The following is a 26,127-nucleotide window of genomic DNA, read 5'->3' as shown; positions in this document are numbered from 1 at the left end:
TGGTCAATCTGAGCTTCACAGGCTGGCCTACCGCACAGCCAGGGCCTCGGCCACCCACGATCCGAAATCGGCCAACCACCTACTCCAAACCGCACGGAACCTTGACACAAGACAAGGGCCATGGGTCAAACGGGATTCCTCAGCGACATAACTTGTGTCCCTTCCTGCTGAGTCCCAAGGGCCGCCTGCTTTGACGTCCTCCACTCTTGTAAGTTTAGAGTGCCGATAGTATGCATGTACGATTGTCTTGTAAGAACAGAAGAAGTTGGGCCGTACAGGGGAACACCGTCTAAGGATGTCTGTCTTGCCACCACACGAATCGATTTCCAGATGGGAAAAATGACACCGAGACGAGCCAGGGCACTGCCTGAACATCAGGTTGGACCATTGACACATTCGGCTCAGGGCTTCCATGCTCCCTGGGCTCTCTGCAGAGGCAAGGTTGTGGTGTGCCCCCTGAGCAGGAAAACCAGGTACCAGACAGCACGGCCGTCTAGAGGCTGGTGGGCCTCCCACGCCCGCCCTCAGGCCTAACGGCCATCTGCCCTGGTTGCCAGGCACCTGTGTGTTTGGCTGGCCGAGGTCTGTTGGGTCCACTGGGGCCCGTGATCCGAAGCAGAGCTTTGGTGCCTGTGGCGCTGGGAAGGGCCTGCCTTCTGCCACCAAATGGATTTGGCTGCCAGCCCCAAAGCCATCTGTGTCTTCCAATGGTTCCCACTGGTCGCATGGGGACCGTGAGGCTGGGGGCAGTGCCCCTGCCCTGGGATCCTGGAACCGGTGTTTGGTGAGGCAAGAGGGAGAGGACAGAAGGCCTGCCCCGGGAGACAACACACACAACCAAGTGTCTCCATGTGGGGTCCCGCAGAAGAAGGATAATCCCCGCCGCCTAACCACTTGGGGATTTCGGTGTTATGGACAACACATGCCATCTGGAAGGTCCCAGGTCATCGTTTTTCCATACCTGGGCCACAGGAGGTGCACAAAGGCTCAGCTGAATGTAAACGGCCTAGTACCTATGAGGGCTCGGGGTCATTCCTTGGCATCGCTCAGTAGGCTGAAGTTCCAGAATTGCTGTCACATGTTCCTTGGGTCATGGACACGGCTCTGATGTGGCATTGCACTCTTTCTAGAGTCTGTAGTCATGTTCTCAGGCCAGCCTATGGAGGGCTGAGGGTGGTACTGTCCCCATTGGGCAGAGAGGGATACGGAGGCTCAGCCAGGTCGAAATGCATGATGTCTGTCACACATTATGGAACCGTGTGCTGGAGTTTCCCTTGGCACACCGGCCTGATGTTTGCAATCATCAGAATATTGCCATGGCCATTCAAGGCCACTGGAGCTGAGGGTTACCCTCAGCCACAGGCCTTCGTCTGCTGGGTGTCCTCTGACCAAGGCCACCTGGCATCCAAGCTCCATCAGGATATACACAAAACTCGACCTGCCAACGCGTCACCAGATGGCCTAAACAGCAACCATGCCTTCCCTTCAGTGCCGGGCCATTCCATTTCAAGGTAACAGTCGTTTGTACTTGAGGCTAACATGTCAAAACCGAAAAGCCATTTGGTCGACATGAGGACCCTTGGTGGGACAGGTAAATAGAGCCTATCTTGGACCACTTCCCAGACCTGCTTACTCTAATCAAACATGTATTACCTTCAACAGGCCAAAATGACACCTCTGGGGAGGAAATGTGACCAAAAACGGGTACCAGACATCCTCATTGGTTTGAGGTAAGGCCTTTGTCTTCAAACTCCGTTTCTTGGACCTTTGACCACTTTGGCAATAGAAATTGCAAGAAGTCAAATCCATTGGCTCTTCGTTCATAAACCCCCTTCGGAAACATCACCCACATAAGTGGCACAGCAAGCCACTCCACACGTCGTTCGCACAACAGGCAACAGGGTGTTCTAAGTTCCAGTGGAAGCCATTGACATGCACATGGTCAGGAATTTCACCGTTACCTTCCTCCTACTTGACACCTCTCTTGCATCACCTACAGCGGCTCACCTTGGGATAATGCTTCGGCACGAGTCCATCCGTCTCTCTGCCCACCTCCTTCAGAAGCCACCGAGAAGATCCAGACCACCCGTGCAGATGGACACTTCCCTGTCCAGGAGCAATGGTGTTCCCTCTTCCTGCTGGAGGATTAGGCCTTTCTTGGGAGCATTATTCCATCGCATGGACCACAATGATTTCAAGAGCTAGAGGGGAGTGGGCCTTTCTCCTCTTTCGCTGCTGAGAGAAGAAAGTCCCCATAGTAGATCCCTGTGTTCAAGGTGATAGGATTTCCATGGATATCATTCCTCGGCTAAAATGACTGTCCTGATGGATGCCCTTGGCCACGATGCAATGATTCGTGACGTCCAACCCTACATAATAAGAGCAGGCCAGGTGTACGTGATTCCAAATAAAATTAGATGTGTTCCGGATGTTGGGGTCGCCACACATGGCATGCAACCCTTCCTATGGTGGTGGTCAATCTGAGCTTCACAGGCTGGCCTACCGCACAGCCAGGGCCTCGGCCACCCACGATCCGAAATCGGCCAACCACCTACTCCAAACCGCACGGAACCTTGACACAAGACAAGGGCCATGGGTCAAACGGGATTCCTCAGCGACATAACTTGTGTCCCTTCCTGCTGAGTCCCAAGGGCCGCCTGCTTTGACGTCCTCCACTCTTGTAAGTTTAGAGTGCCGATAGTATGCATGTACGATTGTCTTGTAAGAACAGAAGAAGTTGGGCCGTACAGGGGAACACCGTCTAAGGATGTCTGTCTTGCCACCACACGAATCGATTTCCAGATGGGAAAAATGACACCGAGACGAGCCAAGGCACTGCCTGAACATCAGGTTGGACCATTGACACATTCGGCTCAGGCCTTCCATGCTCCCTGGGCTCTCTGCAGAGGCAAGGTTGTGGTGTGCCCCCTGAGCAGGAAAACCAGGTGCCAGACAGCACGGCCGTCTAGAGGCTGGTGGGCCTCCCACGCCCGCCCTCAGGCCTAACGGCCATCTGCCCTGGTTGCCAGGCACCTGTGTGTTTGGCTGGCCGAGGTCTGTTGGGTCCACTGGGGCCCGTGATCCGAAGCAGAGCTTTGGTGCCTGTGGCGCTGGGAAGGGCCTGCCTTCTGCCACCAAATGGATTTGGCTGCCAGCCCCAAAGCCATCTGTGTCTTCCAATGGTTCCCACTGGTCGCATGGGGACCGTGAGGCTGGGGGCAGTGCCCCTGCCCTGGGATCCTGGAACCGGTGTTTGGTGAGGCAAGAGGGAGAGGACAGAAGGCCTGCCCCGGGAGACAACACACACAACCAAGTGTCTCCATGTGGGGTCCCGCAGAAGAAGGATAATCCCCGCCGCCTAACCACTTGGGGATTTCGGTGTTATGGACAACACATGCCATCTGGAAGGTCCCAGGTCATCGTTTTTCCATACCTGGGCCACAGGAGGTGCACAAAGGCTCAGCTGAATGTAAACGGCCTAGTACCTATGAGGGCTCGGGGTCATTCCTTGGCATCGCTCAGTAGGCTGAAGTTCCAGAATTGCTGTCACATGTTCCTTGGGTCATGGACACGGCTCTGATGTGGCATTGCACTCTTTCTAGAGTCTGTAGTCATGTTCTCATGCCAGCCTATGGAGGGCTGAGGGTGGTACTGTCCCCATTGGGCAGAGAGGGATACGGAGGCTCAGCCAGGTCGAAATGCATGATGTCTGTCACACATTATGGAACCGTGTGCTGGAGTTTCCCTTGGCACACCGGCCTGATGTTTGCAATCATCAGAATATTGCCATGGCCATTCAAGGCCACTGGAGCTGAGGGTTACCCTCAGCCACAGGCCTTCGTCTGCTGGGTGTCCTCTGACCAAGGCCACCTGGCCTCCAAGCTCCATCAGGATATACACAAAACTCGACCTGCCAACGCGTCACCAGATGGCCTAAACAGCAACCATGCCTTCCCTTCAGTGCCGGGTCATTCCATTTCAAGGTAACAGTCGTTTGTACTTGAGGCTAACATGTCAAAACCGAAAAGCCATTTGGTCGACATGAGGACCCTTGGTGGGACAGGTAAATAGAGCCTATCTTGGACCACTTCCCAGACCTGCTTACTCTAATCAAACATGTATTACCTTCAACAGGCCAAAATGACACCTCTGGGGAGGAAATGTGACCAAAAACGGGTACCAGACATCCTCATTGGTTTGAGGTAAGGCCTTTGTCTTCAAACTCCGTTTCTTGGACCTTTGACCACTTTGGCAATAGAAATTGCAAGAAGTCAAATCCATTGGCTCTTCGTTCATAAACCCCCTTCGGAAACATCACCCACATAAGTGGCACAGCAAGCCACTCCACACGTCGTTCGCACAACAGGCAACAGGGTGTTCTAAGTTCCAGTGGAAGCCATTGACATGCACATGGTCAGGAATTTCACCGTTACCTTCCTCCTACTTGACACCTCTCTTGCATCACCTACAGCGGCTCACCTTGGGATAATGCTTCGGCACGAGTCCATCCGTCTCTCTGCCCACCTCCTTCAGAAGCCACCGAGAAGATCCAGACCACCCGTGCAGATGGACACTTCCCTGTCCAGGAGCAATGGTGTTCCCTCTTCCTGCTGGAGGATTAGGCCTTTCTTGGGAGCATTATTCCATCGCATGGACCACAATGATTTCAAGAGCTTGAGGGGAGTGGGCCTTTCTCCTCTTTCGCTGCTGAGAGAAGAAAGTCCACATAGTAGATCCCTGTGTTCAAGGTGATAGGATTTCCATGGATATCATTCCTCGGCTAAAATGACTGTCCTGATGGATGCCCTTGGCCACGATGCAATGATTCGTGACGTCCAACCCTACATAATAAGAGCCGGCCAGGTGTACGTGATTCCAAATAAAATTAGATGTGTTCCGGATGTTGGGGTCGCCACACATGGCATGCAACCCTTCCTATGGTGGTGGTCAATCTGAGCTTCACAGGCTGGCCTACCGCACAGCCAGGGCCTCGGCCACCCACGATCCGAAATCGGCCAACCACCTACTCCAAACCGCACGGAACCTTGACACAAGACAAGGGCCATGGGTCAAACGGGATTCCTCAGCGACATAACTTGTGTCCCTTCCTGCTGAGTCCCAAGGGCCGCCTGCTTTGACGTCCTCCACTCTTGTAAGTTTAGAGTGTCGATAGTATGCATGTACGATTTTCTTGTAAGAACAGAAGAAGTTGGGCCGTACAGGGGAACACCGTCTAAGGATGTCTGTCTTGCCACCACACGAATCGATTTCCAGATGGGAAAAATGACACCGAGACGAGCCAGGGCACTGCCTGAACATCAGGTTGGACCATTGACACATTCGGCTCAGGGCTTCCATGCTCCCTGGGCTCTCTGCAGAGGCAAGGTTGTGGTGTGCCCCCTGAGCAGGAAAACCAGGTGCCAGACAGCACGGCCGTCTAGAGGCTGGTGGGCCTCCCACGCCCGCCCTCAGGCCTAACGGCCATCTGCCCTGGTTGCCAGGCACCTGTGTGTTTGGGTGGCCGATGTCTGTTGGGTCCATTGGGGCCCGTGATCCGAAGCAGAGCTTTGGTGCCTGTGGCGCTGGGAAGGGCCTGCCTTCTGCCACCAAATGGATTTGGCTGCCAGCCCCAAAGCCATCTGTGTCTTCCAATGGTTCCCACTGGTCGCATGGGGACCGTGAGGCTGGGGGCAGTGCTCCTGCCCTGGGATCCTGGAACCGGTGTTTGGTGAGGCAAGAGGGAGAGGACAGAAGGCCTGCCCCGGGAGACAACACACACAACCAAGTGTCTCCATGTGGGGTCCCGCAGAAGAAGGATAATCCCCGCCGCCTAACCACTTGGGGATTTCGGTGTTATGGACAACACATGCCATCTGGAAGGTCCCAGGTCATCGTTTTTCCATACCTGGGCCACAGGAGGTGCACAAAGGCTCAGCTGAATGTAAACGGCCTAGTACCTATGAGGGCTCGGGGTCATTCCTTGGCATCGCTCAGTAGGCTGAAGTTCCAGAATTGCTGTCACATGTTCCTTGGGTCATGGACACGGCTCTGATGTGGCATTGCACTCTTTCTAGAGTCTGTAGTCATGTTCTCATGCCAGCCTATGGAGGGCTGAGGGTGGTACTGTCCCCATTGGGCAGAGAGGGATACGGAGGCTCAGCCAGGTCGAAATGCATGATGTCTGTCACACATTATGGAACCGTGTGCTGGAGTTTCCCTTGGCACACCGGCCTGATGTTTGCAATCATCAGAATATTGCCATGGCCATTCAAGGCCACTCGAGCTGAGGGTTACCCTCAGCCACAGGCCTTCGTCTGCTGGGTGTCCTCTGACCAAGGCCACCTGGCATCCAAGCTCCATCAGGATATACACAAAACTCGACCTGCCAACGCGTCACCAGATGGCCTAAACAGCAACCATGCCTTCCCTTCAGTGCCGGGCCATTCCATTTCAAGGTAACAGTCGTTTGTACTTGAGGCTAACATGTCAAAACCGAAAAGCCATTTGGTCGACATGAGGACCCTTGGTGGGACAGGTAAATAGAGCCTATCTTGGACCACTTCCCAGACCTGCTTACTCTAATCAAACATGTATTACCTTCAACAGGCCAAAATGACACCTCTGGGGAGGAAATGTGACCAAAAACGGGTACCAGACATCCTCATTGGTTTGAGGTAAGGCCTTTGTCTTCAAACTCCGTTTCTTGGACCTTTGACCACTTTGGCAATAGAAATTGCAAGAAGTCAAAGCCATTGGCTCTTCGTTCATAAACCCCCTTCGGAAACATCACCCACATAAGTGGCACAGCAAGCCACTCCACACGTCGTTCGCACAACAGGCAACAGGGTGTTCTAAGTTCCAGTGGAAGCCATTGACATGCACATGGTCAGGAATTTCACCGTTACCTTCCTCCTACTTGACACCTCTCTTGCATCACCTACAGCGGCTCACCTTGGGATAATGCTTCGGCACGAGTCCATCCGTCTCTCTGCCCACCTCCTTCAGAAGCCACCGAGAAGATCCAGACCACCCGTGCAGATGGACACTTCCCTGTCCAGGAGCAATGGTGTTCCCTCTTCCTGCTGGAGGATTAGGCCTTTCTTGGGAGCATTATTCCATCGCATGGACCACAATGATTTCAAGAGCTAGAGGGGAGTGGGCCTTTCTCCTCTTTCGCTGCTGAGAGAAGAAAGTCCACATAGTAGATCCCTGTGTTCAAGGTGATAGGATTTCCATGGATATCATTCCTCGGCTAAAATGACTGTCCTGATGGATGCCCTTGGCCACGATGCAATGATTCGTGACGTCCAACCCTACATAATAAGAGCCGGCCAGGTGTACGTGATTCCAAATAAAATTAGATGTGTTCCGGATGTTGGGGTCGCCACACATGGCATGCAACCCTTCCTATGGTGGTGGTCAATCTGAGCTTCACAGGCTGGCCTACCGCACAGCCAGGGCCTCGGCCACCCACGATCCGAAATCGGCCAACCACCTACTCCAAACCGCACGGAACCTTGACACAAGACAAGGGCCATGGGTCAACCGGGATTCCTCAGCGACATAACTTGTGTCCCTTCCTGCTGAGTCCCAAGGGCCGCCTGCTTTGACGTCCTCCACTCTTGTAAGTTTAGAGTGTCGATAGTATGCATGTACGATTTTCTTGTAAGAACAGAAGAAGTTGGGCCGTACAGGGGAACACCGTCTAAGGATGTCTGTCTTGCCACCACACGAATCGATTTCCAGATGGGAAAAATGACACCGAGACGAGCCAGGGCACTGCCTGAACATCAGGTTGGACCATTGACACATTCGGCTCAGGGCTTCCATGCTCCCTGGGCTCTCTGCAGAGGCAAGGTTGTGGTGTGCCCCCTGAGCAGGAAAACCAGGTGCCAGACAGCACGGCCGTCTAGAGGCTGGTGGGCCTCCCACGCCCGCCCTCAGGCCTAACGGCCATCTGCCCTGGTTGCCAGGCACCTGTGTGTTTGGGTGGCCGAGGTCTGTTGGGTCCATTGGGGCCCGTGATCCGAAGCAGAGCTTTGGTGCCTGTGGCGCTGGGAAGGGCCTGCCTTCTGCCACCAAATGGATTTGGCTGCCAGCCCCAAAGCCATCTGTGTCTTCCAATGGTTCCCACTGGTCGCATGGGGACCGTGAGGCTGGGGGCAGTGCCCCTGCCCTGGGATCCTGGAACCGGTGTTTGGTGAGGCAAGAGGGAGAGGACAGAAGGCCTGCCCCGGGAGACAACACACACAACCAAGTGTCTCCATGTGGGGTCCCGCAGAAGAAGGATAATCCCCACCGCCTAACCACTTGGGGATTTCGGTGTTATGGACAACACATGCCATCTGGAAGGTCCCAGGTCATCGTTTTTCCATACCTGGGCCACAGGAGGTGCACAAAGGCTCAGCTGAATGTAAACGGCCTAGTACCTATGAGGGCTCGGGGTCATTCCTTGGCATCGCTCAGTAGGCTGAAGTTCCAGAATTGCTGTCACATGTTCCTTGGGTCATGGACACGGCTCTGATGTGGCATTGCACTCTTTCTAGAGTCTGTAGTCATGTTCTCATGCCAGCCTATGGAGGGCTGAGGGTGGTACTGTCCCCATTGGGCAGAGAGGGATACGGAGGCTCAGCCAGGTCGAAATGCATGATGTCTGTCACACATTATGGAACCGTGTGCTGGAGTTTCCCTTGGCACACCGGCCTGATGTTTGCAATCATCAGAATATTGCCATGGCCATTCAAGGCCACTGGAGCTGAGGGTTACCCTCAGCCACAGGCCTTCGTCTGCTGGGTGTCCTCTGACCAAGGCCACCTGGCCTCCAAGCTCCATCAGGATATACACAAAACTCGACCTGCCAACGCGTCACCAGATGGCCTAAACAGCAACCATGCCTTCCCTTCAGTGCCGGGTCATTCCATTTCAAGGTAACAGTCGTTTGTACTTGAGGCTAACATGTCAAAACCGAAAAGCCATTTGGTCGACATGAGGACCCTTGGTGGGACAGGTAAATAGAGCCTATCTTGGACCACTTCCCAGACCTGCTTACTCTAATCAAACATGTATTACCTTCAACAGGCCAAAATGACACCTCTGGGGAGGAAATGTGACCAAAAACGGGTACCAGACATCCTCATTGGTTTGAGGTAAGGCCTTTGTCTTCAAACTCCGTTTCTTGGACCTTTGACCACTTTGGCAATAGAAATTGCAAGAAGTCAAATCCATTGGCTCTTCGTTCATAAACCCCCTTCGGAAACATCACCCATATAAGTGGCACAGCAAGCCACTCCACACGTCCTTCGCACAACAGGCAACAGGGTGTTCTATGTTCCAGTGGAAGCCATTGACATGCACATGGTCAGGAATTTCACCGTTACCTTCCTCCTACTTGACACCTCTCTTGCATCACCTACAGCGGCTCACCTTGGGATAATGCTTCGGCACGAGTCCATCCGTCTCTCTGCCCACCTCCTTCAGAAGCCACCGAGAAGATCCAGACCACCCGTGCAGATGGACACTTCCCTGTCCAGGAGCAATGGTGTTCCCTCTTCCTGCTGGAGGATTAGGCCTTTCTTGGGAGCATTATTCCATCGCATGGACCACAATGATTTCAAGAGCTAGAGGGGAGTGGGCCTTTCTCCTCTTTCGCTGCTGAGAGAAGAACGTCCACATAGTAGATCCCTGTGTTCAAGGTGATAGGATTTCCATGGATATCATTCCTCGGCTAAAATGACTGTCCTGATGGATGCCCTTGGCCACGATGCAATGATTCGTGACGTCCAACCCTACATAATAAGAGCCGGCCAGGTGTACGTGATTCCAAATAAAATTAGATGTGTTCCGGATGTTGGGGTCGCCACACATGGCATGCAACCCTTCCTATGGTGGTGGTCAATCTGAGCTTCACAGGCTGGCCTACCGCACAGCCAGGGCCTCGGCCACCCACGATCCGAAATCGGCCAACCACCTACTCCAAACCGCACGGAACCTTGACACAAGACAAGGGCCATGGGTCAACCGGGATTCCTCAGCGACATAACTTGTGTCCCTTCCTGCTGAGTCCCAAGGGCCGCCTGCTTTGACGTCCTCCACTCTTGTAAGTTTAGAGTGTCGATAGTATGCATGTACGATTTTCTTGTAAGAACAGAAGAAGTTGGGCCGTACAGGGGAACACCGTCTAAGGATGTCTGTCTTGCCACCACACGAATCGATTTCCAGATGGGAAAAATGACACCGAGACGAGCCAGGGCACTGCCTGAACATCAGGTTGGACCATTGACACATTCGGCTCAGGGCTTCCATGCTCCCTGGGCTCTCTGCAGAGGCAAGGTTGTGGTGTGCCCCCTGAGCAGGAAAACCAGGTGCCAGACAGCACGGCCGTCTAGAGGCTGGTGGGCCTCCCACGCCCGCCCTCAGGCCTAACGGCCATCTGCCCTGGTTGCCAGGCACCTGTGTGTTTGGGTGGCCGAGGTCTGTTGGGTCCATTGGGGCCCGTGATCCGAAGCAGAGCTTTGGTGCCTGTGGCGCTGGGAAGGGCCTGCCTTCTGCCACCAAATGGATTTGGCTGCCAGCCCCAAAGCCATCTGTGTCTTCCAATGGTTCCCACTGGTCGCATGGGGACCGTGAGGCTGGGGGCAGTGCCCCTGCCCTGGGATCCTGGAACCGGTGTTTGGTGAGGCAAGAGGGAGAGGACAGAAGGCCTGCCCCGGGAGACAACACACACAACCAAGTGTCTCCATGTGGGGTCCCGCAGAAGAAGGATAATCCCCGCCGCCTAACCACTTGGGGATTTCGGTGTTATGGACAACACATGCCATCTGGAAGGTCCCAGGTCATCGTTTTTCCATACCTGGGCCACAGGAGGTGCACAAAGGCTCAGCTGAATGTAAACGGCCTAGTACCTATGAGGGCTCGGGGTCATTCCTTGGCATCGCTCAGTAGGCTGAAGTTCCAGAATTGCTGTCACATGTTCCTTGGGTCATGGACACGGCTCTGATGTGGCATTGCACTCTTTCTAGAGTCTGTAGTCATGTTCTCATGCCAGCCTATGGAGGGCTGAGGGTGGTACTGTCCCCATTGGGCAGAGAGGGATACGGAGGCTCAGCCAGGTCGAAATGCATGATGTCTGTCACACATTATGGAACCGTGTGCTGGAGTTTCCCTTGGCACACCGGCCTGATGTTTGCAATCATCAGAATATTGCCATGGCCATTCAAGGCCACTGGAGCTGAGGGTTACCCTCAGCCACAGGCCTTCGTCTGCTGGGTGTCCTCTGACCAAGGCCACCTGGCCTCCAAGCTCCATCAGGATATACACAAAACTCGACCTGCCAACGCGTCACCAGATGGCCTAAACAGCAACCATGCCTTCCCTTCAGTGCCGGGTCATTCCATTTCAAGGTAACAGTCGTTTGTACTTGAGGCTAACATGTCAAAACCGAAAAGCCATTTGGTCGACATGAGGACCCTTGGTGGGACAGGTAAATAGAGCCTATCTTGGACCACTTCCCAGACCTGCTTACTCTAATCAAACATGTATTACCTTCAACAGGCCAAAATGACACCTCTGGGGAGGAAATGTGACCAAAAACGGGTACCAGACATCCTCATTGGTTTGAGGTAAGGCCTTTGTCTTCAAACTCCGTTTCTTGGACCTTTGACCACTTTGGCAATAGAAATTGCAAGAAGTCAAAGCCATTGGCTCTTCGTTCATAAACCCCCTTCGGAAACATCACCCACATAAGTGGCACAGCAAGCCACTCCACACGTCGTTCGCACAACAGGCAACAGGGTGTTCTAAGTTCCAGTGGAAGCCATTGACATGCACATGGTCAGGAATTTCACCGTTACCTTCCTCCTACTTGACACCTCTCTTGCATCACCTATAGCGGCTCACCTTGGGATAATGCTTCGGCACGAGTCCATCCGTCTCTCTGCCCACCTCCTTCAGAAGCCACCGAGAAGATCCAGACCACCCGTGCAGATGGACACTTCCCTGTCCAGGAGCAATGGTGTTCCCTCTTCCTGCTGGAGGATTAGGCCTTTCTTGGGAGCATTATTCCATCGCATGGACCACAATGATTTCAAGAGCTAGAGGGGAGTGGGCCTTTCTCCTCTTTCGCTGCTGAGAGAAGAACGTCCACATAGTAGATCCCTGTGTTCAAGGTGATAGGATTTCCATGGATATCATTCCTCGGCTAAAATGACTGTCCTGATGGATGCCCTTGGCCACGATGCAATGATTCGTGACGTCCAACCCTACATAATAAGAGCCGGCCAGGTGTACGTGATTCCAAATAAAATTAGATGTGTTCCGGATGTTGGGGTCGCCACACATGGCATGCAACCCTTCCTATGGTGGTGGTCAATCTGAGCTTCACAGGCTGGCCTACCGCACAGCCAGGGCCTCGGCCACCCACGATCCGAAATCGGCCAACCACCTACTCCAAACCGCACGGAACCTTGACACAAGACAAGGGCCATGGGTCAAACGGGATTCCTCAGCGACATAACTTGTGTCCCTTCCTGCTGAGTCCCAAGGGCCGCCTGCTTTGACGTCCTCCACTCTTGTAAGTTTAGAGTGCCGATAGTATGCATGTACGATTTTCTTGTAAGAACAGAAGAAGTTGGGCCGTACAGGGGAACACCGTCTAAGGATGTCTGTCTTGCCACCACACGAATCGATTTCCAGATGGGAAAAATGACACCGAGACGAGCCAGGGCACTGCCTGAACATCAGGTTGGACCATTGACACATTCGGCTCAGGGCTTCCATGCTCCCTGGGCTCTCTGCAGAGGCAAGGTTGTGGTGTGCCCCCTGAGCAGGAAAACCAGGTGCCAGACAGCACGGCCTTCTAGAGGCTGGTGGGCCTCCCACGCCCGCCCTCAGGCCTAACGGCCATCTGCCCTGGTTGCCAGGCACCTGTGTGTTTGGGTGGCCGAGGTCTGTTGGGTCCATTGGGGCCCGTGATCCGAAGCAGAGCTTTGGTGCCTGTGGCGCTGGGAAGGGCCTGCCTTCTGCCACCAAATGGATTTGGCTGCCAGCCCCAAAGCCATCTGTGTCTTCCAATGGTTCCCACTGGTCGCATGGGGACCGTGAGGCTGGGGGCAGTGCCCCTGCCCTGGGATCCTGGAACCGGTGTTTGGTGAGGCAAGAGGGAGAGGACAGAAGGCCTGTCCCGGGAGACAACACACACAACCAAGTGTCTCCATGTGGGGTCCCGCAGAAGAAGGATAATCCCCGCCGCCTAACCACTTGGGGATTTCGGTGTTATGGACAACACATGCCATCTGGAAGGTCCCAGGTCATCGTTTTTCCATACCTGGGCCACAGGAGGTGCACAAAGGCTCAGCTGAATGTAAACGGCCTAGTACCTATGAGGGCTCGGGGTCATTCCTTGGCATCGCTCAGTAGGCTGAAGTTCCAGAATTGCTGTCACATGTTCCTTGGGTCATGGACACGGCTCTGATGTGGCATTGCACTCTTTCTAGAGTCTGTAGTCATGTTCTCATGCCAGCCTATGGAGGGCTGAGGGTGGTACTGTCCCCATTGGGCAGAGAGGGATACGGAGGCTCAGCCAGGTCGAAATGCATGATGTCTGTCACACATTATGGAACCGTGTGCTGGAGTTTCCCTTGGCACACCGGCCTGATGTTTGCAATCATCAGAATATTGCCATGGCCATTCAAGGCCACTGGAGCTGAGGGTTACCCTCAGCCACAGGCCTTCGTCTGCTGGGTGTCCTCTGACCAAGGCCACCTGGCCTCCAAGCTCCATCAGGATATACACAAAACTCGACCTGCCAACGCGTCACCAGATGGCCTAAACAGCAACCATGCCTTCCCTTCAGTGCCGGGTCATTCCATTTCAAGGTAACAGTCGTTTGTACTTGAGGCTAACATGTCAAAACCGAAAAGCCATTTGGTCGACATGAGGACCCTTGGTGGGACAGGTAAATAGAGCCTATCTTGGACCACTTCCCAGACCTGCTTACTCTAATCAAACATGTATTACCTTCAACAGGCCAAAATGACACCTCTGGGGAGGAAATGTGACCAAAAACGGGTACCAGACATCCTCATTGGTTTGAGGTAAGGCCTTTGTCTTCAAACTCCGTTTCTTGGACCTTTGACCACTTTGGCAATAGAAATTGCAAGAAGTCAAAGCCATTGGCTCTTCGTTCATAAACCCCCTTCGGAAACATCACCCACATAAGTGGCACAGCAAGCCACTCCACACGTCGTTCGCACAACAGGCAACAGGGTGTTCTAAGTTCCAGTGGAAGCCATTGACATGCACATGGTCAGGAATTTCACCGTTACCTTCCTCCTACTTGACACCTCTCTTGCATCACCTACAGCGGCTCACCTTGGGATAATGCTTCGGCACGAGTCCATCCGTCTCTCTGCCCACCTCCTTCAGAAGCCACCGAGAAGATCCAGACCACCCGTGCAGATGGACACTTCCCTGTCCAGGAGCAATGGTGTTCCCTCTTCCTGCTGGAGGATTAGGCCTTTCTTGGGAGCATTATTCCATCGCATGGACCACAATGATTTCAAGAGCTAGAGGGGAGTGGGCCTTTCTCCTCTTTCGCTGCTGAGAGAAGAACGTCCACATAGTAGATCCCTGTGTTCAAGGTGATAGGATTTCCATGGATATCATTCCTCGGCTAAAATGACTGTCCTGATGGATGCCCTTGGCCACGATGCAATGATTCGTGACGTCCAACCCTACATAATAAGAGCCGGCCAGGTGTACGTGATTCCAAATAAAATTAGATGTGTTCCGGATGTTGGGGTCGCCACACATGGCATGCAACCCTTCCTATGGTGGTGGTCAATCTGAGCTTCACAGGCTGGCCTACCGCACAGCCAGGGCCTCGGCCACCCACGATCCGAAATCGGTCAACCACCTACTCCAAACCGCACGGAACCTTGACACAAGACAAGGGCCATGGGTCAAACGGGATTCCTCAGCGACATAACTTGTGTCCCTTCCTGCTGAGTCCCAAGGGCCGCCTGCTTTGACGTCCTCCACTCTTGTAAGTTTAGAGTGCCGATAGTATGCATGTACGATTTTCTTGTAAGAACAGAAGAAGTTGGGCCGTACAGGGGAACACCGTCTAAGGATGTCTGTCTTGCCACCACACGAATCGATTTCCAGATGGGAAAAATGACACCGAGACGAGCCAGGGCACTGCCTGAACATCAGGTTGGACCATTGACACATTCGGCTCAGGGCTTCCATGCTCCCTGGGCTCTCTGCAGAGGCAAGGTTGTGGTGTGCCCCCTGAGCAGGAAAACCAGGTGCCAGACAGCACGGCCTTCTAGAGGCTGGTGGGCCTCCCACGCCCGCCCTCAGGCCTAACGGCCATCTGCCCTGGTTGCCAGGCACCTGTGTGTTTGGCTGGCCGAGGTCTGTTGGGTCCATTGGGGCCCGTGATCCGAAGCAGAGCTTTGGTGCCTGTGGCGCTGGGAAGGGCCTGCCTTCTGCCACCAAATGGATTTGGCTGCCAGCCCCAAAGCCATCTGTGTCTTCCAATGGTTCCCACTGGTCGCATGGGGACCGTGAGGCTGGGGGCAGTGCCCCTGCCCTGGGATCCTGGAACCGGTGTTTGGTGAGGCAAGAGGGAGAGGACAGAAGGCCTGCCCCGGGAGACAACACACACAACCAAGTGTCTCCATGTGGGGTCCCGCAGAAGAAGGATAATCCCCGCCGCCTAACCACTTGGGGATTTCGGTGTTATGGACAACACATGCCATCTGGAAGGTCCCAGGTCATCGTTTTTCCATACCTGGGCCACAGGAGGTGAACAAAGGCTCAGCTGAATGTAAACGGCCTAGTACCTATGAGGGCTCGGGGTCATTCCTTGGCATCGCTCAGTAGGCTGAAGTTCCAGAATTGCTGTCACATGTTCCTTGGGTCATGGACACGGCTCTGATGTGGCATTGCACTCTTTCTAGAGTCTGTAGTCATGTTCTCATGCCAGCCTATGGAGGGCTGAGGGTGGTACTGTCCCCATTGGGCAGAGAGGGATACGGAGGCTCAGCCAGGTCGAAATGCATGATGTCTGTCACACATTATGGAACCGTGTGCTGGAGTTTCCCTTGGCACCCCGGCCTGATGTTTGCAATCATCAGAATATTGCCATGGCCATTCAAGGCCACTGGAGCTGAGGGTTACCCTCAGCCACAGGCCTTCGTCTGCTGGGTGTCCTCTGACCAAGGCCACCTGGCCTCCAAGCTCCATCAGGATATACACAAAACTCGACCTGCCAACGCGTCACCAGATGGCCTAAACAGCAACCATGCCTTCCCTTCAGTGCCGGGTCATTCCATTTCAAGGTAACAGTCGTTTGTACTTGAGGCTAACATGTCAAAACCGAAAAGCCATTTGGTCGACATGAGGACCCTTGGTGGGACAGGTAAATAGAGCCTATCTTGGACCACTTCCCAGACCTGCTTACTCTAATCAAACATGTATTACCTTCAACAGGCCAAAATGACACCTCTGGGGAGGAAATGTGACCAAAAACGGGTACCAGACATCCTCATTGGTTTGAGGTAAGGCCTTTGTCTTCAAACTCCGTTTCTTGGACCTTTGACCACTTTGGCAATAGAAATTGCAAGAAGTCAAAGCCATTGGCTCTTCGTTCATAAACCCCCTTCGGAAACATCACCCACATAAGTGGCACAGCAAGCCACTCCACACGTCGTTCGCACAACAGGCAACAGGGTGTTCTAAGTTCCAGTGGAAGCCATTGACATGCACATGGTCAGGAATTTCACCGTTACCTTCCTCCTACTTGACACCTCTCTTGCATCACCTACAGCGGCTCACCTTGGGATAATGCTTCGGCACGAGTCCATCCGTCTCTCTGCCCACCTCCTTCAGAAGCCACCGAGAAGATCCAGACCACCCGTGCAGATGGACACTTCCCTGTCCAGGAGCAATGGTGTTCCCTCTTCCTGCTGGAGGATTAGGCCTTTCTTGGGAGCATTATTCCATCGCATGGACCACAATGATTTCAAGAGCTAGAGGGGAGTGGGCCTTTCTCCTCTTTCGCTGCTGAGAGAAGAACGTCCACATAGTAGATCCCTGTGTTCAAGGTGATAGGATTTCCATGGATATCATTCCTCGGCTAAAATGACTGTCCTGATGGATGCCCTTGGCCACGATGCAATGATTCGTGACGTCCAACCCTACATAATAAGAGCCGGCCAGGTGTACGTGATTCCAAATAAAATTAGATGTGTTCCGGATGTTGGGGTCGCCACACATGGCATGCAACCCTTCCTATGGTGGTGGTCAATCTGAGCTTCACAGGCTGGCCTACCGCACAGCCAGGGCCTCGGCCACCCACGATCCGAAATCGGTCAACCACCTACTCCAAACCGCACGGAACCTTGACACAAGACAAGGGCCATGGGTCAAACGGGATTCCTCAGCGACATAACTTGTGTCCCTTCCTGCTGAGTCCCAAGGGCCGCCTGCTTTGACGTCCTCCACTCTTGTAAGTTTAGAGTGCCGATAGTATGCATGTACGATTTTCTTGTAAGAACAGAAGAAGTTGGGCCGTACAGGGGAACACCGTCTAAGGATGTCTGCCTTGCCACCACACGAATCGATTTCCAGATGGGAAAAATGACACCGAGACGAGCCAGGGCACTGCCTGAACATCAGGTTGGACCATTGACACATTCGGCTCAGGGCTTCCATGCTCCCTGGGCTCTCTGCAGAGGCAAGGTTGTGGTGTGCCCCCTGAGCAGGAAAACCAGGTGCCAGACAGCACGGCCTTCTAGAGGCTGGTGGGCCTCCCACGCCCGCCCTCAGGCCTAACGGCCATCTGCCCTGGTTGCCAGGCACCTGTGTGTTTGGCTGGCCGAGGTCTGTTGGGTCCATTGGGGCCCGTGATCCGAAGCAGAGCTTTGGTGCCTGTGGCGCTGGGAAGGGCCTGCCTTCTGCCACCAAATGGATTTGGCTGCCAGCCCCAAAGCCATCTGTGTCTTCCAATGGTTCCCACTGGTCGCATGGGGACCGTGAGGCTGGGGGCAGTGCCCCTGCCCTGGGATCCTGGAACCGGTGTTTGGTGAGGCAAGAGGGAGAGGACAGAAGGCCTGTCCCGGGAGACAACACACACAACCAAGTGTCTCCATGTGGGGTCCCGCAGAAGAAGGATAATCCCCGCCGCCTAACCACTTGGGGATTTCGGTGTTATGGACAACACATGCCATCTGGAAGGTCCCAGGTCATCGTTTTTCCATACCTGGGCCACAGGAGGTGCACAAAGGCTCAGCTGAATGTAAACGGCCTAGTACCTATGAGGGCTCGGGGTCATTCCTTGGCATCGCTCAGTAGGCTGAAGTTCCAGAATTGCTGTCACATGTTCCTTGGGTCATGGACACGGCTCTGATGTGGCATTGCACTCTTTCTAGAGTCTGTAGTCATGTTCTCATGCCAGCCTATGGAGGGCTGAGGGTGGTACTGTCCCCATTGGGCAGAGAGGGATACGGAGGCTCAGCCAGGTCGAAATGCATGATGTCTGTCACACATTATGGAACCGTGTGCTGGAGTTTCCCTTGGCACCCCGGCCTGATGTTTGCAATCATCAGAATATTGCCATGGCCATTCAAGGCCACTGGAGCTGAGGGTTACCCTCAGCCACAGGCCTTCGTCTGCTGGGTGTCCTCTGACCAAGGCCACCTGGCCTCCAAGCTCCATCAGGATATACACAAAACTCGACCTGCCAACGCGTCACCAGATGGCCTAAACAGCAACCATGCCTTCCCTTCAGTGCCGGGTCATTCCATTTCAAGGTAACAGTCGTTTGTACTTGAGGCTAACATGTCAAAACCGAAAAGCCATTTGGTCGACATGAGGACCCTTGGTGGGACAGGTAAATAGAGCCTATCTTGGACCACTTCCCAGACCTGCTTACTCTAATCAAACATGTATTACCTTCAACAGGCCAAAATGACACCTCTGGGGAGGAAATGTGACCAAAAACGGGTACCAGACATCCTCATTGGTTTGAGGTAAGGCCTTTGTCTTCAAACTCCGTTTCTTGGACCTTTGACCACTTTGGCAATAGAAATTGCAAGAAGTCAAAGCCATTGGCTCTTCGTTCATAAACCCCCTTCGGAAACATCACCCACATAAGTGGCACAGCAAGCCACTCCACACGTCGTTCGCACAACAGGCAACAGGGTGTTCTAAGTTCCAGTGGAAGCCATTGACATGCACATGGTCAGGAATTTCACCGTTACCTTCCTCCTACTTGACACCTCTCTTGCATCACCTACAGCGGCTCACCTTGGGATAATGCTTCGGCACGAGTCCATCCGTCTCTCTGCCCACCTCCTTCAGAAGCCACCGAGAAGATCCAGACCACCCGTGCAGATGGACACTTCCCTGTCCAGGAGCAATGGTGTTCCCTCTTCCTGCTGGAGGATTAGGCCTTTCTTGGGAGCATTATTCCATCGCATGGACCACAATGATTTCAAGAGCTAGAGGGGAGTGGGCCTTTCTCCTCTTTCGCTGCTGAGAGAAGAACGTCCACATAGTAGATCCCTGTGTTCAAGGTGATAGGATTTCCATGGATATCATTCCTCGGCTAAAATGACTGTCCTGATGGATGCCCTTGGCCACGATGCAATGATTCGTGACGTCCAACCCTACATAATAAGAGCCGGCCAGGTGTACGTGATTCCAAATAAAATTAGATGTGTTCCGGATGTTGGGGTCGCCACACATGGCATGCAACCCTTCCTATGGTGGTGGTCAATCTGAGCTTCACAGGCTGGCCTACCGCACAGCCAGGGCCTCGGCCACCCACGATCCGAAATCGGCCAACCACCTACTCCAAACCGCACGGAACCTTGACACAAGACAAGGGCCATGGGTCAAACGGGATTCCTCAGCGACATAACTTGTGTCCCTTCCTGCTGAGTCCCAAGGGCCGCCTGCTTTGACGTCCTCCACTCTTGTAAGTTTAGAGTGCCGATAGTATGCATGTACGATTTTCTTGTAAGAACAGAAGAAGTTGGGCCGTACAGGGGAACACCGTCTAAGGATGTCTGTCTTGCCACCACACGAATCGATTTCCAGATGGGAAAAATGACACCGAGACGAGCCAGGGCACTGCCTGAACATCAGGTTGGACCATTGACACATTCGGCTCAGGGCTTCCATGCTCCCTGGGCTCTCTGCAGAGGCAAGGTTGTGGTGTGCCCCCTGAGCAGGAAAACCAGGTGCCAGACAGCACGGCCGTCTAGAGGCTGGTGGGCCTCCCACGCCCGCCCTCAGGCCTAACGGCCATCTGCCCTGGTTGCCAGGCACCTGTGTGTTTGGCTGGCCGAGGTCTGTTGGGTCCATTGGGGCCCGTGATCCGAAGCAGAGCTTTGGTGCCTGTGGCGCTGGGAAGGGCCTGCCTTCTGCCACCAAATGGATTTGGCTGCCAGCCCCAAAGCCATCTGTGTCTTCCAATGGTTCCCACTGGTCGCATGGGGACCGTGAGGCTGGGGGCAGTGCCCCTGCCCTGGGATCCTGGAACCGGTGTTTGGTGAGGCAAGAGGGAGAGGACAGAAGGCCTGTCCCGGGAGACAACACACACAACCAAGTGTCTCCATGTGGGGTCCCGCAGAAGAAGGATAATCCCCGCCGCCTAACCACTTGGGGATTTCGGTGTTATGGACAACACATGCCATCTGGAAGGTCCCAGGTCATCGTTTTTCCATACCTGGGCCACAGGAGGTGAACAAAGGCTCAGCTGAATGTAAACGGCCTAGTACCTATGAGGGCTCGGGGTCATTCCTTGGCATCGCTCAGTAGGCTGAAGTTCCAGAATTGCTGTCACATGTTCCTTGGGTCATGGACACGGCTCTGATGTGGCATTGCACTCTTTCTAGAGTCTGTAGTCATGTTCTCATGCCAGCCTATGGAGGGCTGAGGGTGGTACTGTCCCCATTGGGCAGAGAGGGATACGGAGGCTCAGCCAGGTCGAAATGCATGATGTCTGTCACACATTATGGAACCGTGTGCTGGAGTTTCCCTTGGCACACCGGCCTGATGTTTGCAATCATCAGAATATTGCCATGGCCATTCAAGGCCACTGGAGCTGAGGGTTACCCTCAGCCACAGGCCTTCGTCTGCTGGGTGTCCTCTGACCAAGGCCACCTGGCCTCCAAGCTCCATCAGGATATACACAAAACTCGACCTGCCAACGCGTCACCAGATGGCCTAAACAGCAACCATGCCTTCCCTTCAGTGCCGGGTCATTCCATTTCAAGGTAACAGTCGTTTGTACTTGAGGCTAACATGTCAAAACCGAAAAGCCATTTGGTCGACATGAGGACCCTTGGTGGGACAGGTAAATAGAGCCTATCTTGGACCACTTCCCAGACCTGCTTACTCTAATCAAACATGTATTACCTTCAACAGGCCAAAATGACACCTCTGGGGAGGAAATGTGACCAAAAACGGGTACCAGACATCCTCATTGGTTTGAGGTAAGGCCTTTGTCTTCAAACTCCGTTTCTTGGACCTTTGACCACTTTGGCAATAGAAATTGCAAGAAGTCAAAGCCATTGGCTCTTCGTTCATAAACCCCCTTCGGAAACATCACCCACATAAGTGGCACAGCAAGCCACTCCACACGTCGTTCGCACAACAGGCAACAGGGTGTTCTAAGTTCCAGTGGAAGCCATTGACATGCACATGGTCAGGAATTTCACCGTTACCTTCCTCCTACTTGACACCTCTCTTGCATCACCTACAGCGGCTCACCTTGGGATAATGCTTCGGCACGAGTCCATCCGTCTCTCTGCCCACCTCCTTCAGAAGCCACCGAGAAGATCCAGACCACCCGTGCAGATGGACACTTCCCTGTCCAGGAGCAATGGTGTTCCCTCTTCCTGCTGGAGGATTAGGCCTTTCTTGGGAGCATTATTCCATCGCATGGACCACAATGATTTCAAGAGCTAGAGGGGAGTGGGCCTTTCTCCTCTTTCGCTGCTGAGAGAAGAACGTCCACATAGTAGATCCCTGTGTTCAAGGTGATAGGATTTCCATGGATATCATTCCTCGGCTAAAATGACTGTCCTGATGGATGCCCTTGGCCACGATGCAATGATTCGTGACGTCCAACCCTACATAATAAGAGCCGGCCAGGTGTACGTGATTCCAAATAAAATTAGATGTGTTCCGGATGTTGGGGTCGCCACACATGGCATGCAACCCTTCCTATGGTGGTGGTCAATCTGAGCTTCACAGGCTGGCCTACCGCACAGCCAGGGCCTCGGCCACCCACGATCCGAAATCGGCCAACCACCTACTCCAAACCGCACGGAACCTTGACACAAGACAAGGGCCATGGGTCAACCGGGATTCCTCAGCGACATAACTTGTGTCCCTTCCTGCTGAGTCCCAAGGGCCGCCTGCTTTGACGTCCTCCACTCTTGTAAGTTTAGAGTGCCGATAGTATGCATGTACGATTTTCTTGTAAGAACAGAAGAAGTTGGGCCGTACAGGGGAACACCGTCTAAGGATGTCTGTCTTGCCACCACACGAATCGATTTCCAGATGGGAAAAATGACACCGAGACGAGCCAGGGCACTGCCTGAACATCAGGTTGGACCATTGACACATTCGGCTCAGGGCTTCCATGCTCCCTGGGCTCTCTGCAGAGGCAAGGTTGTGGTGTGCCCCCTGAGCAGGAAAACCAGGTGCCAGACAGCACGGCCGTCTAGAGGCTGGTGGGCCTCCCACGCCCGCCCTCAGGCCTAACGGCCATCTGCCCTGGTTGCCAGGCACCTGTGTGTTTGGGTGGCCGAGGTCTGTTGGGTCCATTGGGGCCCGTGATCCGAAGCAGAGCTTTGGTGCCTGTGGCGCTGGGAAGGGCCTGCCTTCTGCCACCAAATGGATTTGGCTGCCAGCCCCAAAGCCATCTGTGTCTTCCAATGGTTCCCACTGGTCGCATGGGGACCGTGAGGCTGGGGGCAGTGCCCCTGCCCTGGGATCCTGGAACCGGTGTTTGGTGAGGCAAGAGGGAGAGGACAGAAGGCCTGTCCCGGGAGACAACACACACAACCAAGTGTCTCCATGTGGGGTCCCGCAGAAGAAGGATAATCCCCGCCGCCTAACCACTTGGGGATTTCGGTGTTATGGACAACACATGCCATCTGGAAGGTCCCAGGTCATCGTTTTTCCATACCTGGGCCACAGGAGGTGCACAAAGGCTCAGCTGAATGTAAACGGCCTAGTACCTATGAGGGCTCGGGGTCATTCCTTGGCATCGCTCAGTAGGCTGAAGTTCCAGAATTGCTGTCACATGTTCCTTGGGTCATGGACACGGCTCTGATGTGGCATTGCACTCTTTCTAGAGTCTGTAGTCATGTTCTCATGCCAGCCTATGGAGGGCTGAGGGTGGTACTGTCCCCATTGGGCAGAGAGGGATACGGAGGCTCAGCCAGGTCGAAATGCATGATGTCTGTCACACATTATGGAACCGTGTGCTGGAGTTTCCCTTGGCACACCGGCCTGATGTTTGCAATCATCAGAATATTGCCATGGCCATTCAAGGCCACTGGAGCTGAGGGTTACCCTCAGCCACAGGCCTTCGTCTGCTGGGTGTCCTCTGACCAAGGCCACCTGGCCTCCAAGCTCCATCAGGATATACACAAAACTCGACCTGCCAACGCGTCACCAGATGGCCTAAACAGCAACCATGCCTTCCCTTCAGTGCCGGGTCATTCCATTTCAAGGTAACAGTCGTTTGTACTTGAGGCTAACATGTCAAAACCGAAAAGCCATTTGGTCGACATGAGGACCCTTGGTGGGACAGGTAAATAGAGCCTATCTTGGACCACTTCCCAGACCTGCTTACTCTAATCAAACATGTATTACCTTCAACAGGCCAAAATGACACCTCTGGGGAGGAAATGTGACCAAAAACGGGTACCAGACATCCTCATTGGTTTGAGGTAAGGCCTTTGTCTTCAAACTCCGTTTCTTGGACCTTTGACCACTTTGGCAATAGAAATTGCAAGAAGTCAAAGCCATTGGCTCTTCGTTCATAAACCCCCTTCGGAAACATCACCCACATAAGTGGCACAGCAAGCCACTCCACACGTCGTTCGCACAACAGGCAACAGGGTGTTCTAAGTTCCAGTGGAAGCCATTGACATGCACATGGTCAGGAATTTCACCGTTACCTTCCTCCTACTTGACACCTCTCTTGCATCACCTACAGCGGCTCACCTTGGGATAATGCTTCGGCACGAGTCCATCCGTCTCTCTGCCCACCTCCTTCAGAAGCCACCGAGAAGATCCAGACCACCCGTGCAGATGGACACTTCCCTGTCCAGGAGCAATGGTGTTCCCTCTTCCTGCTGGAGGATTAGGCCTTTCTTGGGAGCATTATTCCATCGCATGGACCACAATGATTTCAAGAGCTAGAGGGGAGTGGGCCTTTCTCCTCTTTCGCTGCTGAGAGAAGAACGTCCACATAGTAGATCCCTGTGTTCAAGGTGATAGGATTTCCATGGATATCATTCCTCGGCTAAAATGACTGTCCTGATGGATGCCCTTGGCCACGATGCAATGATTCGTGACGTCCAACCCTACATAATAAGAGCCGGCCAGGTGTACGTGATTCCAAATAAAATTAGATGTGTTCCGGATGTTGGGGTCGCCACACATGGCATGCAACCCTTCCTATGGTGGTGGTCAATCTGAGCTTCACAGGCTGGCCTACCGCACAGCCAGGGCCTCGGCCACCCACGATCCGAAATCGGCCAACCACCTACTCCAAACCGCACGGAACCTTGACACAAGACAAGGGCCATGGGTCAAACGGGATTCCTCAGCGACATAACTTGTGTCCCTTCCTGCTGAGTCCCAAGGGCCGCCTGCTTTGACGTCCTCCACTCTTGTAAGTTTAGAGTGCCGATAGTATGCATGTACGATTTTCTTGTAAGAACAGAAGAAGTTGGGCCGTACAGGGGAACACCGTCTAAGGATGTCTGTCTTGCCACCACACGAATCGATTTCCAGATGGGAAAAATGACACCGAGACGAGCCAGGGCACTGCCTGAACATCAGGTTGGACCATTGACACATTCGGCTCAGGGCTTCCATGCTCCCTGGGCTCTCTGCAGAGGCAAGGTTGTGGTGTGCCCCCTGAGCAGGAAAACCAGGTGCCAGACAGCACGGCCGTCTAGAGGCTGGTGGGCCTCCCACGCCCGCCCTCAGGCCTAACGGCCATCTGCCCTGGTTGCCAGGCACCTGTGTGTTTGGGTGGCCGAGGTCTGTTGGGTCCATTGGGGCCCGTGATCCGAAGCAGAGCTTTGGTGCCTGTGGCGCTGGGAAGGGCCTGCCTTCTGCCACCAAATGGATTTGGCTGCCAGCCCCAAAGCCATCTGTGTCTTCCAATGGTTCCCACTGGTCGCATGGGGACCGTGAGGCTGGGGGCAGTGCCCCTGCCCTGGGATCCTGGAACCGGTGTTTGGTGAGGCAAGAGGGAGAGGACAGAAGGCCTGTCCCGGGAGACAACACACACAACCAAGTGTCTCCATGTGGGGTCCCGCAGAAGAAGGATAATCCCCGCCGCCTAACCACTTGGGGATTTCGGTGTTATGGACAACACATGCCATCTGGAAGGTCCCAGGTCATCGTTTTTCCATACCTGGGCCACAGGAGGTGCACAAAGGCTCAGCTGAATGTAAACGGCCTAGTACCTATGAGGGCTCGGGGTCATTCCTTGGCATCGCTCAGTAGGCTGAAGTTCCAGAATTGCTGTCACATGTTCCTTGGGTCATGGACACGGCTCTGATGTGGCATTGCACTCTTTCTAGAGTCTGTAGTCATGTTCTCATGCCAGCCTATGGAGGGCTGAGGGTGGTACTGTCCCCATTGGGCAGAGAGGGATACGGAGGCTCAGCCAGGTCGAAATGCATGATGTCTGTCACACATTATGGAACCGTGTGCTGGAGTTTCCCTTGGCACACCGGCCTGATGTTTGCAATCATCAGAATATTGCCATGGCCATTCAAGGCCACTGGAGCTGAGGGTTACCCTCAGCCACAGGCCTTCGTCTGCTGGGTGTCCTCTGACCAAGGCCACCTGGCCTCC

Source organism: Sus scrofa, chromosome Y, assembly GCF_054392235.1.
Source record: "Sus scrofa isolate SSC_HxYL_T2T_F1_AM1 chromosome Y, Sscrofa_HxYL_maternal_Yorkshire_Landrace_v2.0, whole genome shotgun sequence".
Lineage (NCBI taxonomy): Eukaryota > Metazoa > Chordata > Mammalia > Artiodactyla > Suidae > Sus > Sus scrofa.
Note: the sequence above shows the minus strand (reverse complement) of the source record.